Below are 13,667 nucleotides of genomic sequence, written 5' to 3'. Positions count from 1 at the left end.
AAAGCCCTATGTCATAAAACTCACATTAAGTGAATTCCTATGCTTTTCTCTTACTAATCTCTCATTGGTTATAGGAGCCTCAACTACAAACATAGGATGGTTGAGGAAAGACAATTCTTTTCCTCCCAACAACACTGGCTAATCTATCTACAAGACAGACACGAAGAAAATGTAATTTGATTTTTGGCTGGATGTATTATGGCCCTGATGTGTAAAGGGTCTGTTCCTAATATAAAAGCAAGAATGAGTAAGATAAAGACATCCATGTGCATCCTATCCTTGGTCAACTACCTTTTCTATGAAAACCATATGATCAAAATGCAAACACAGAGAATAAACTAAGGCAAATGAACTCTCAATCACTATTTAAGGTAAAGGCCCCCAAACCTCGATACTAGATTCTAGTAACATAGTGTGTGGCCCATGGCAGAGTTCCCTGATTTAGTCTTAGCCTTAGAATGGAAGTAGAATGCTTTGCTTGGGTACTCTGAGATGAGGCTCCTCCAAGATACTATGTACTAGAAGGAAAGTTGCATGTGAGTTAATAAATGGGTGTGGCAGTGACTAGAGGAGATGGAGAAAGCTGGCAATGTTACTCCTATGAAGAGGAAAGAGAAGAAAGATTTGGATGGGTGGAGTGTCAGTTTTAAGAATATATTGGGCAAGCTGATGATAGTTCCTTGAACCAACGTTGCCTATCAGAGGATTCCCTTCATTATAAAAATCCCTTTTTTTAGCATCCTGACAACATAAAGTCATTCTTTTAAAAAATATTTCTAAGTTTATTTGAAAGGCAGAGTGATATATACATACATATATATATATATATATATATATAGAGAGAGAGAGAGAGAGAGAGAGTGAGAGAGAGATTTTACATTATTTTTTATTTATTTATTTGACAGGTAGAGTTATACAGTGAGAGAGACAGAGAGAAAGGCCTTCCTTCTGTTGGTTCACCCCCCCCCCCCAAATGGCCGCTACAGCCGGAGCTACTCCGATCCAAAGCAGGAGCCAGGTGCCTCCTCCTGGTCTCCCACACGGGTGCAGGGCCCAAGCACTTGGGCCATCCTCCACTGCCCTCCCATGCCACAACAGAGAGCTGGACTGGAAGACGAGCAACCAGGACTAGAACCCTGTGCCCATATGGGATGCTGGTGCCGCAGGCGGAGGATTAACCTAGTGAGCCACGGTGCCAGCCCTCAGATTTTCTATTCTCTGGTTCACTCCCCAAATGGTTGCAATGACTGGGGCTGGGCCAGACTGAATTCAGGATCCAGGAACTCTGTCTGAGTCTCCCATGTGGGTGGCAGGGACCCAAGTTCTGGTGTCATCTCCTGTTGCTTTCCCAGGTGCATTAGTTGGGAGTTGGATCAGAAGCAGAGCAGCCAGGACTCAAACCAGAACTCCAATATGAGATGTCGGTGTTGCAAACAGCAGCTTAACTCACTGCTCCACAATGCCAGACCCTCTGTGTCTTCCACTGAATGAAGCTGTATGAAATGTGAGCTCAAATGTGTACTCAGAAAGTTGCAGGTGGGACAACACATTATATTCCTTAAAGTAGGAGATGTGAACAGAGCATGCAAATGGCCATAAACTATACTGGAAACACTTGTTTCACCAATTCCTTTCTCTAATTGAGGTAAAATGTGAGGGAGAAGGGAGGTAGATAAAAAACAGTGAAAAAAATACTTTCTTTAAAATTCACAGGATGGGAAAAATCAGTACAATGTCATCAGGTATTGTTAGATTCAGGAAAGACAACCTTTTGTCCAACAACCCCATGAGCGTCAAATAAGGAAGTAGCTTGGATGAGCCAGAAAAACAGACTCAGAGAACGTGTGTATTCTTCGTACACTAGGAGAGAGTGAAAAGGGGCTCCAGAAGAATTGTCAGTCACTTCTCCTTTGAGAGCAGTTCCAATGTTTGCTGTCACTGCTGCATAGCAGAAGCAAGCTATATCCGAAAGGGAACATATACATGTACCAGGACTGAATTTAAAGTAATTGATTAGCTTGCTAGTATTTTTAGACCAACAATTGTATTAGTCATCTAATTGCTGCATCACCAATGGCTCCAAAACGTAGTAGCCTAAACAACAAACAGTATTATCTGTAATTTTCTCGACATCAGGAAACCAGAGGAAGTAACTGGGTAATTCTCACTCAGGTCCCTTATTCAAGTCATCTAGCAGGACTGTGGTTATGTGGACATACTGCTTCCAAGTTCTGTCTTGGTAAAGTTGACTGGAGGATTCAGTGGACAGCATGTGGGTCTCTCTTTGCTCTACTCATAGCCTAGTGTCTGGCTTCCTCCACAGTGAGAAATTCAAGAACAGAAGACTATCCAGACAGAAGTTTTGGGCTTTTTATAGCCTAACATTGGGAGTGACATCCATTCTGTCATATTTTAATTGCTACAAGTGAATCACCAAGAGCAGCCTACACTGTAGGTGTGAATACCACTCCCTTGGGAATGGAAGACAAACAATTTTTAAGTGTGTCATATATTCACATGTTACACAATTCAAAATATATCAGCCATTCTGAAAGCCTTCAAATGGAAAGAACCCTGTTCTTCCAAGGAACCCCAGTTCTTTTTGTTGGGGTTATCAGTTTCTTGTGTGTGTGTGCGTGTGCATGTGTGTGCGTGCATGTGTGTATCCTAGACACAGTCCATGAAATTATAAGCAAATACTGTGATCGGCTTAACTCAGTGGAAAACTTCATCCGCAGTCAGTGTCCTTACTTTTGGTCAATTCAGATTAGCACTACTTTCTATGTAGGGTGGGGGATAAGAATAGGGAATGACCTTCCACATTCCTTCTCTTATAGACTCTTGCCAACTTCGACCCACTTAGAATTGCAGCATGTGCCCTTTAAAACATTGGTTTAACAAAAGCTATTTAGTTGTAGCTGTTTTTCCCCCTTTGGAACATTCTTTGTGGCTTTCTTTCACCATTAGCCAGTGCCTTAGGCAGTTAGAACTAAATTGAGTTGCTTTTGTTATTAGCTGTGGTTTGTGAGTCAGCTTACTGCTTCTAAAACAATTATAGAAGGAAGCTATTATTTTAAATAGAAATTTGAGTATATTTAGAAGAAAATGAACCATGTATTTTCCTCTGGCTGCTCCTGCTTTCCAATCTCATTTCAAAAATGAAAAGACTACAAAGAATGCATAAAGGGAGGGAAAGAGGAAGAAGGGAGGAAAAAATGGGCCAAAAGTAAGAGAAAGTGAGAACTAAAGATTGAGAGATGTTGAGACAAAGACTTAAAAGGAGTATGGCAATGCACAGAGATTAGGAAGATCACATCACATTTAAAATTGTACAAAGCATACAGTTAAGTTATTTTTATTATCTTGAGATTTCCCAAAATGATAGGATTTATGCAGCATATTATGCCTACCCATATTAGCCTAAAGAGATCAATTCTGAATAGCTTGGTCCTTTTCAAGATCGGTAATATGTTCTGTGACTATTTCTGGGGAAATGATGCAGGATAATAAAATCATTGTTTGCGTATGTGTGTTTGTCCCAGATATGTCACACATGGTATTGATTCCCAGATTTTAAAAAAATGAAATATAAGCTGAAACTAAATCATAAAGCATGTTTTCTTTGACCTACTTCATATCCAGCTAATAAGAGATTGATTTTTGCCCTATGATTCTAGTATTTGAGGATTGTGGATATTTCTCTTGAGTCACAAAGTTCACACATAATTAATGTTTATGAATAAACCTCATTTTGGTTATTTAATTTTCTAACTTGTTAAATTTAACTTTTAATTGACAGATAGCAATTGTGTAAATTTAGGGGTGCAATGTTAATTTTTGATGCATGTCTAACTTCTGTAATGATCACATTGGAGTAATTAGAGTATCCATCACCTCAAACATTCATCATTTCTTTTTGGTGAAGCATTCACAAATTTCTTCTAGCTATTTTGAAATAAACAATACATTATCATTGACTGCAGTCTCCCTACTGTGCAGGACAAAACCAGGACCAATTCCTCTCATCTACTACTACTTTGTTCCTATTGTTGGCCAGTGTCTTCCTTGCCCTCTCGCTACCTGCCCTCTGATCTGGGGTGACCACTCTTGTGCTCTCTGCCTCTCTGCAATAGACTTCTTAGTTGTTATTTTGCTGAAAGCTACATTCAATTTAAGCCACTTTGCATCCATTTTGGAAGTAAGTAGAGTACAAGTAAATGGGTAAATAGTTTTAAATTTCATAAACTTTAGCAGATAAGCTTAAGAAAGGAAGTTGTCTTCAGTGACACATTTATGAGAGTTTCAATCACTGAGGTAGTCTTTCAAAATTTTTTTATTGTGGTCCATTTTGAAATAATTTTATAAGTTAAAATATAATCCTGTACAAGTAAGTATAATTAAACAATTGCTACAGAGTCAAAATGCAGCATTAACCAATTATTCTGATAATGGGATCAATGTGAAATACCATTCTGTTTCTAACATCCATTACAGATTATTGTTTTCAAAAGCACAGATTTAGTTATTAATATCCCTAGTTCAAAAGATATCTGCATATTTATAAAAGATACCTTATCAAAGATATCTTTTTTAAAAGATTTTATTTATTTATTTGACAGGTAGAGTTACAGACAGTGAGAGACAGAGAGAAAGGTCTTCCTTCTGTTGGTTCACTCTCCAAATGGCAGCAACGGCTGGAGCTGTGCCGAGCTGAAACCAGGAGCCAGAATCTTCTTCCTGGTCTTGCATATGGGTGCAGGGGCTGAGGCACTTGGGCCATCCTCCACTGCCTTCCCAGGCCACAGCAGAGAGCTGGGCTGGAAGAGGAGCAACTGGGATTAGAACCAGTGCCCATATGGGATGCCGGTGCCACGGCAACGGCCCCCAAAAGATATCTTTATATTTATAAAGATAAATATCCTGGTGCCTCATTATTTACTTAGTCCAGTGTTCTTGGTTTGTAATCTCTCACCTTAATGTAAAAGTACACTTCATAAAGTTTTTGTTGGGGCAGGTGTTGTGGTGCAGTGGGTTAAACTGTTGTCTGCAATGCCAGATATTATATATATGTGCTAGTTCAAGTTTTGGCTGTTCCTCTTCTCATTCAACTCCCTGCTAATGCAACTGAGAAAGTGGAGAAAGATGGTGCAAGTGCTTGGACTCCTGACATCCATGCTGGAGACCCAGGTAGAGTTCCAGGCTCCTCGCTTCAGCCTGGCCCGACTATATCAGTTGCAGCCATTTGGGGAGTGAACAACAGAATGCAGAATCTCTCTCCATCTCTCCCTCTGTCTGTATGTCTGCCTTTCAAATAAATAAATAAGTCTTTGAAAAAAGGTTTTGGAAAATGCATCAAAAGGTAAGTTTATTTTGGTGCAAAAAAATGAAATGTATGCATATAAGTGCTCTTCAAAAAATTTCGTGAAAAATGAGTTATGAAAAAACTATGCATAGGGACTGGCATTGTGGCATAGCAGGTAAAGCTGCATTCTGCAATACTGGTATCACATATGGCTGCATATTCATGACTTTGCTGCTCCAGTTCTGATCCAGCTCCTTGATAATGGCCTGGGAAAAGCAGTGGAATATAATACAAGTGTTTGGACCCCTACCACCCACATGGGAGACCTGGAAGAAGGTCCTGGCTCCTGGCTTCAGCCTGGCTCAGCATTGGCCATTTTGGGCATCTAGAGAGTGAATCAGCAGATGCAAGATCTCTCTCTCTCTCTCTCTCTCTCTCTCTCTGTATGTGTGTATGTGCATGTGTCCCTCTCTTTCTGTAACTCTAATTTTCAAATAAATAAATAAAGTCTTTAAAATATCTACACATAAGGAAGAATGTTTAACTCAGCAGTGAGGTCACTGGTTGAGATGTCCACACGCCCAATGAACATACCTTAGTTCAAATCCCAGCTCTTACTCCTGACTCCAGCTTCCTGCTAATGCAGACCCTGCATGGGAGGCAGCAGTAATTGAGTCTCTGCAACCTACATGAGATACTTGAAATCAGTTCCCGGCTCCTAGATTTGGCCTGGAATAACCCTGATTGTTATGGATATTTGGAGAATGAACCAGGAGGTAGAAACTCTGTTTCTCTTTCTCTCAAATAAGTAAACAAAAACAACTAACCATGGATTTAAATATTTTTAAACCAAAACAGATTTGTCTTTTATTATTACTGTTGTATTTTCCATCAACTTTTAGAAAAATTCTCAAATTTCTCCTGTCTTAGAGCGCTGGTTCCCTGCTGGCTCCTGATCTCTCAGATCCAAGCCAAGCGAATCTGTGGTCCCTAGGCAACAGTGTCCAGAAACTGTAAAGTTGTTCCACTGCCTTGTGAGAATTCATAGTTATTTCAGATTGTCTAATCTTAGATGTAGGATAAAAATGGCTTGTACGGTTTCTTCATTTGTTTTCTTTTATGTAGGGTGTAAGCCTAAATATAGAGTTGAGGAGACTGAGGACTTCCTAGTGAACATTCATCTTAACTCTGATGCTAGATATTGGCAAGATCTAAGCATGATTTGTGGTGACAAGGCATCGAGTGGTCCCAAATGGAACTAGAGACTTTTCTTATGTTAATAGTTGGGTGACAAATGCCCAAGGAGTTCAGCTAAAGATGTTAAGATTACCTGATGAAGATTCTTGGGAAATGTCTCCAAATAGAAATTGAAGGTCAATTTTTAATGTTCACTCTTCCCGTATTACATTAAAATTAATGCATATTATAACAAGATGCATTTCAACAAGAAAGACATTATAATATATTTAAGATGACAAGTGTAGCCTTTAGGAACTGTTATTATGACTTATTTCCTGGGATAGAATTGGAAAATAAAATGATCAACTTCCACACTACCGCTCCCATGTTCTATAAATTATCTCAAGACTCTGCAAGTTGGAAAAGATTTTGATCTTATTCCATTAATTCCATGATTCCAGGAGGTATAACTACCAAAAGGTAATCCTGGGAATACCTGGAGCTTGAAGGCCCTATTAAGGTGGGCCTAGATACCTTATCTTCTGCTGATCATTCAACTTAGCATCATCTTCATTCTCTGTCTAGTGTTATCTTTTGCCACTAACAGCAGCTGTGCTCAGTGTCATATTTATATGTGGAGGAAACACACAAAAGTTATAGCACATGGGAGAAAAACTCTTGGTGAGTACTGATTGTAAATCAATTTTGTTTTGGTATCTCTATGTGTTGATGTCCCACTGTCCTTTTTAGTTCTCCACAGTGACCAGCACACTCTACTGAGTTATGGACATGAAACTTAATATGCTCATCAGGCCTGCCTGACCTTTAAGATATTAAAATTAAAGGATACTTTTAGAAACTGGCAGCTTTGTTAAGTGAATCAAATGGAAATATATATTTGAACATAATTCTTATATAAATGAATATCATAAGAAGGTAGAAATCCCCCATAGTTAACATCTGAATATACCCTTAAAATAAATGTAATAGAATATACAGATAGTTACACACACACACACACACACAGCTCGGCATTCAAAATTAATAGTAGATTGGGCATCAGTAGAAGCATTAAAAAGAGAAGGAATTGGGGAGTGCATACTTAAAACAATATTTCTAACTGATCTGTAAAAAGTCACTTATGTTTGCAATGTATTTTATCAAACCTTTCATCAAAACTGTCTCATAAACATATGTATTCTGGGAAGGGGTGGGTATTTCTTGCAGATTGAAGAATATCTCAGCATTCTATTTCTAGGCTGAAAACCCACAGAGCACAGTTGATTCCTAGGATATTGAATGATGAGCTGAAAAATGAACTATGAAGCAGAAGCAGGGGTAGGAGTGATCATAAAGACAGAAGTGAACTGAGGAAGAAAACACCACTCCCCAGCCCTACCAACACCTAGTAATACAAAAGACTTCTATGGATTGTAAATAACATCTTTAAACTGTATCTTAAGATGCTGGAAGACGGCTGGCGCCGCGGCCCACTAGGCTAATCCTCCGCCTTATGGCGCCGGCACACCGGGTTCTAGTCCCGGTCAGGGCACCAGTCCTGTCCCGGTTGCCCCTCTTCCAGACCAGCTCTCTGCTGTGGCCAGGGAGTGCAGTGGAGGATGGCCCAAGTGCTTGGGCCCTGCACCCCATGGGAGACCAGGAGAAGCACCTGGCTCCTGCCATTGGATCAGCGCGGTGCGCCGGCCGCAGCGCGCCTACCGCGGCGGCCATTGGAGGGTGAACCAACGGCAAAAGGAAGACCTTTCTCTCTGTCTATCTCTCACTGTCCACTCTGCCTGTCAAAAAAAATAAAATAAATAAAAATAAAAATAAAAAAAAGATGCTGGAAGAGTTCAGCTGGCACATAGGTTAGACGTGGGTCCTCTATAGTAGTAGTTCTCAACGTGACTGATAGAAACCATCAAGAAGAACTTCTTAAGTTTGTGGGGAAGTATTTATTTACAGTGATGACCCATGGTACTGCCAATTATTTGGACAAACTGTCATAGTCCTGTAAAAAGAACCAACCTCAGTCCTCATAAGTTTCAGGAGCCTTACTGGAGAAATGAGATGTCTAAATCATTTTACATATGAACATAGAGTATCTTGGAACTGTTTTAACGTGCATTGACATCTTCATAATGTTAATATTCTATAAATAGAAGAAAAATGCTGTTTTATTTGGAGTTCTATGAAGGTCACTCTCTCAGAAAATTGTGTCACCTGTAACAGTGCTTCTGTGACATTTGAGTCACTGATACAATTATCTGTATCAGTCTGCATAAGGTGATTCTACCTCTAGATATTGGCATCTCACTCCTTCTCATTGGTTCTGGTACCACTCTGGGATACGTTCACGAACTGAAGCATCATTACTTCTCACCTGATAAGACTGGAGTGAAACATTAGTATAATCCAGAAAGGCACATGTTGAAGGTTGTAGAACTGCCATTGATATTTGATATGTTTTATAAACATTTTCACCTACTCTGTAGTAATAATTGAACCAATATCATATTATTGCTTTTGAGCAATTCCAGAACATGATTCTCTTTGTTAAAGCAGTTAGAATATCTTAATTCTGGAAGCATTGGATTTGGCAGGGTTCTAGCCCTTCTCCCAGTCTGCCTTTGTATCTCAAGAAGGCTGTGCCCTCTGGGCTGCAGCTCTCAGGTTTCCATACCCTCTGTAACTGACTAAGTTCAGTTACTGGGGTGAAAATATCCATTATTTCAATATTTTAAAAATAAAAATAAAAATCTAGCTTATTAATAAGCAAAAATGAATTTAGACCATTGCAATTTATAAAATTATTAGTTATAATTTTAAACAGACACATTTTATGAAGTAAGGTACTTAGAATCACCAAACACCTTCCTGGAACACATGCATAATTTCTTTGGCTGTGAAAACTGTTCATAGATCTACCAGGGTCATAAGGATTTGGGATGGTGGATTACAGTATCTTATTAGTATCACCACACTGGCTTGAAAGAGTCTCAGCTCATGTTGGATGTTTTCTACGTTCAGAGAGAACTTTCTTAAAGTTCAGTTGCATTTCATTTGCTTTAGTTTTATTTTCATTTGTAATGAAGGGTACTATGACAAAATTTTCTCAGCAACTATAAGAAACCTTTGATTTCCCAACTCATGTAGAGTAATAGGAAATACATCTACTTATCCATTCAACGTATATTCAGCATCTCTGTGGTGGAGACTTCTCTTAAACCTGAAAAAGAGTTTGCCCGAATAATTTCAAACACAATGTCCTTGAAACTTTGCTTACTGGATAGTAGCTACTAATCCCTAAAGCTTATTATGATGACAGGACAGTTTTAGCAGTGGTAAATCTTGAGGGTGGCAGCCATAACTTCTGTTTCTGTGTGTATCATTGGCAAGTCCATAATGACATTCATTATATTTGGCTTGAGGCCATTCAATATCCAATCGTGAATTCATCATTGTCATTGCAGGTCATCTGGGCCCATGAATCTTCTGTAATTGTTCCTCTGGAAGGGAGCTATCTCCCATTTTGTAGCATTATGCAATGTAGCAAGACTGAGTCTGATGTGATAGAATTTTTTTTTTTTTCTTTTTCAACCCAGAATGCTTATGTAGTTAACAACTTTCTGTTTCCTAACTAACAAAAAGATTTGACAGTTTCGTCCATGGCTGTCTTAGTCAATCTAACCTTTTTGTCCTTTGCCTCCCAAACTTTTCTCAAAGTCTGAAAACTGAACTCCAGGAAGGAAATAGGCTATGGTGTGCTTTATGCTGTGGATTGTTGGATTGGATGGAAATAATTTCTACTCAAATGGAAAACAATGAACATTTCTAGGGGAATTCATATTAAGAAATCCACAGACTCAAATCTCAAAATTTAGTTTTGCTCTGTATTCATGATTTGGTACCACTTTTCATCATTGTTTAGATCAGTTATTGGTAACACTTTGGGTTCATGGCATCTGTTGTTCAGAGACACACTCTGGGTAGTCAGTAGTTGAGCCTTTGAATACCCATCCTCCTCACCGATTCTTCCAAATCTGTCTAAGGAGATTGAAATCTCAGGACTCACAGACTAGAAATTGTGTTGCCTACTCTGACCTGGAGGATTCAAATAACAAAGTATAGATAGGTTATTTCCTCTAGAGCTTTCCATGGAGAAAAGAATCTGATAGGTGTTTCTAGAGTGGCCTAATGTTATGAATTTTTTTTTTCGTAGCTAGCAGTATATATTTTTTTCCATTTGTTGCACTCTGTGCAAATTAGCTTGGACTTGTTCTCTTCAGTTCTAAATATTACATCATGAAAATAATTTCTTTTCATTAAAATAAATAAGACTTGTAAAGCCTTTTAGCAGATGACTATGCCAAGTGAACACATGGCCCCGAATCCAAAATATCTTGAAAGGACACAATTTAATAAATATATGCAATAAAATCTGAAACTGTTTGATCTTAAAGTTATTTGTTACACTGAAGGCATACAAGATTTGTGTAAACTGTAAGAATGATTGTTAATTTCTTTAAAAAAAATATTTATTTATTTGAAAGGAAGAGTTACAGAGAGGCAGAGGCAGAGGCATAGAGACAGAGGTCTTCCATCCGATGGTTTACTCCCCAATGTATGCAACAGCCGGAGCTGCACCAATCCAAAGCCAGGAGCCAGAAGCTTCTTCTGGGTCTCCCACATGGGTGCAGGGGCCCAAGGACTTGAGTCATCTTCTACTGCTTTCCCAGGCCATAGCAGAGAGCTGGCTTGAAAGTGGAGCAGCTGGGTCATGAACTGGTACCTATATGGGATGCTGTCTTTGCAAGCAGCAGTTTTATCCACTTACACCACAGCGCAGGCACCAATTGTTAATTTCTAAGAGTTAAATCCTCTATTTTAGATTTCTAAGTGGAGAAAGGAAATTGAAAGAATGTTTTGCTTTACTGAAGGCTGTATTGAGTCCCCTGGATTACATAATGAATCTTCCAACTTCCCAAATACACTACTACAAGGACTGCCCCAGTGCCGGGGCTGATGGGAGTCCCAAGAGTGTTGTGCATTATGAGTATAAAAGACTCAAGTGCATGAATGGCTGGTTTAAGGTAAAATGAGATCTTTTTTTTTTTTTTTCTATGCATTGAAAGGTCTCTTGACCGCATGGCAGGTCAAAGAGAAACTCAAAGGGAATCAGATAAGTATTCAGTGTCCAAGAATAATAAAAAAAGAAACTTAAACTCTCTGAGGTGATGAGTGAGGTTGAACAACAAAACCTCTTCTTTCTCCACCTCTACAGACATACTCATTCTTCTGGGTTACAAATCCAAAAATAGTCCAGAACCTGTGCTCATAGATGAGGGTCATAGCACCATCCTGATATTTTCTGAGGCTCTACCTTTCTCTCTTCCCTGATAAGATGATCAGGGATGAAGCCCATAAATATGGCTTCATTTCTTTTTATGCACTCTCACTCACCTTAGCAATTGAATGGCAGTAACTGCTGTGACTTAAGGAGAAAATTCTTGCACACCCAAATTTCTTCTAAAAATCTGAAATTCCAACATTTTAAGATTTATTTGAATTAAAAATCAAGAATCAGTACAGTAAATAAAAGGGCACACTGTTATATATATATATATATGCATTGAATCAGATTGCTTTTCTTATTATTTGTAGAAGAAAATAAAGATGACTTTTGCTTTCCATAAAATAAGATTATGGATACCTAACTAGCACGATGGTAGAGAAGATTACAAGGTACATTGTATACATTCAAAACACAGGGCCGGCGCCGCGGCTCACTAGGCTAATCCTCCGCCTTGCGGTGCCGGCACACTGGGTTCTAGTCCCGGTCGGGGCACCGGATTCTGTCCCGGTTGCCCCTCTTCCAGGCCAGCTCTCTGCTGTGGCCAGGGAGTGCAGTGGAGGATGGCCCAAGTGCTTGGGCCCTGCACCCCATGGGAGAGCAGGAGAAGCACCTGGCTCCTGCCATCGGATCAGTGCAGTGCGCCGGCCGCAGCGCGGCGGGCATTGGAGGGTGAACCAACGGCAAAAAGGAAGACCTTTCTCTCTGTCTCTCTCTCTCTCACTATCCACTCTGCCTGTCAAAAAAATAAATAAATAAATAAATAAAATAAAAAAAAAAAACAAAACACAGTAGGTTTTGTTATGCGGACTCAGGGGTGAAAATGTCTGGTCTGTGAATTGTATAAGGCCCACAAAATCATTTGTTCTAGTCCTGTCAAGGCAATTGTAAGCAGGACTCAAAATTCACTAAATTGGTAGCAGTCTAATTTTTAAGTTGGTAACTTCATATGGCCTATGAATGATGTTATAAATATCCAAATGGCCCTTGGCAGAAAAAAAAAAAAAATGGATCCCTACATCTGCCTTAGGCAATAAAGAAATGCTAGAACCAGGAGGTACAGCTGACTACTCCTAAGTTTGCTGTTTAATGTTCTGATTTTTTTTTGAGTGTTAAGCTCATTGTGTCAGTTTAAACTTAAAATTACGAATGGTTTTTTGCTTCTAGTCAGCTCTATTTAGGGTGGTCTGTTTAGAAAGAAAGAAATAGAGGTCGTCTGACAAGTCTTCAGGGGGGAGTCTAGTGTTGGGAAGTCAGAGGCAGATGTGCATAAACAAGGCAGGCAAAGGAAAATCCATATTGGAAATATTGGACAGTGTTTTATGAAATCACAGTCAACTCTTAGGAGTCAAGCAAGCTTTGGACCCCATCATGAGGTCAGAATAAAACAGGGTCTTGGATATGGGGAACTGTGGGACTTTGAGATGCTGGCAAAACCCAAATAATATAAAGAGTGGATCTCTGATTTTAGGACAGATCCTGTTTGCATTTTGCCAAGTATTTTCATTTCTTTTGAGTTGTTGGTACTGCTGGTCAGAGATAGAATTTAAAAAGATGGTGGCCAGTAGGCTACTCTGTTTTTGGTAGAGTATATATAGAAGGACAAGAATTACAAAAGGCCCTTAGATTATCATCAGCATTCACCACTACATTGGGAAATTGAACTGTATTTCTCAGCCCTCTTGTGTACCACTTAATAATTCAAGAAATAGTTACTTGGGTGCTGAAAGGACTTAACCCTTATGTGTGCATTAACATCAATGTGGCAGCTTTTATTATTAAAGATCTAGACAACACAGGGAACCTAATTTGACATCTATGATTTTCCTTATG

The sequence above is a fragment of the Lepus europaeus genome, chromosome 4, assembly GCF_033115175.1.
Source record: "Lepus europaeus isolate LE1 chromosome 4, mLepTim1.pri, whole genome shotgun sequence".
In the NCBI taxonomy this organism is placed as follows: Eukaryota; Metazoa; Chordata; class Mammalia; order Lagomorpha; family Leporidae; genus Lepus; species Lepus europaeus.
The sequence above is the reverse complement of the archived record's forward strand: the minus strand, read 5'-3'. Positions refer to the sequence as shown.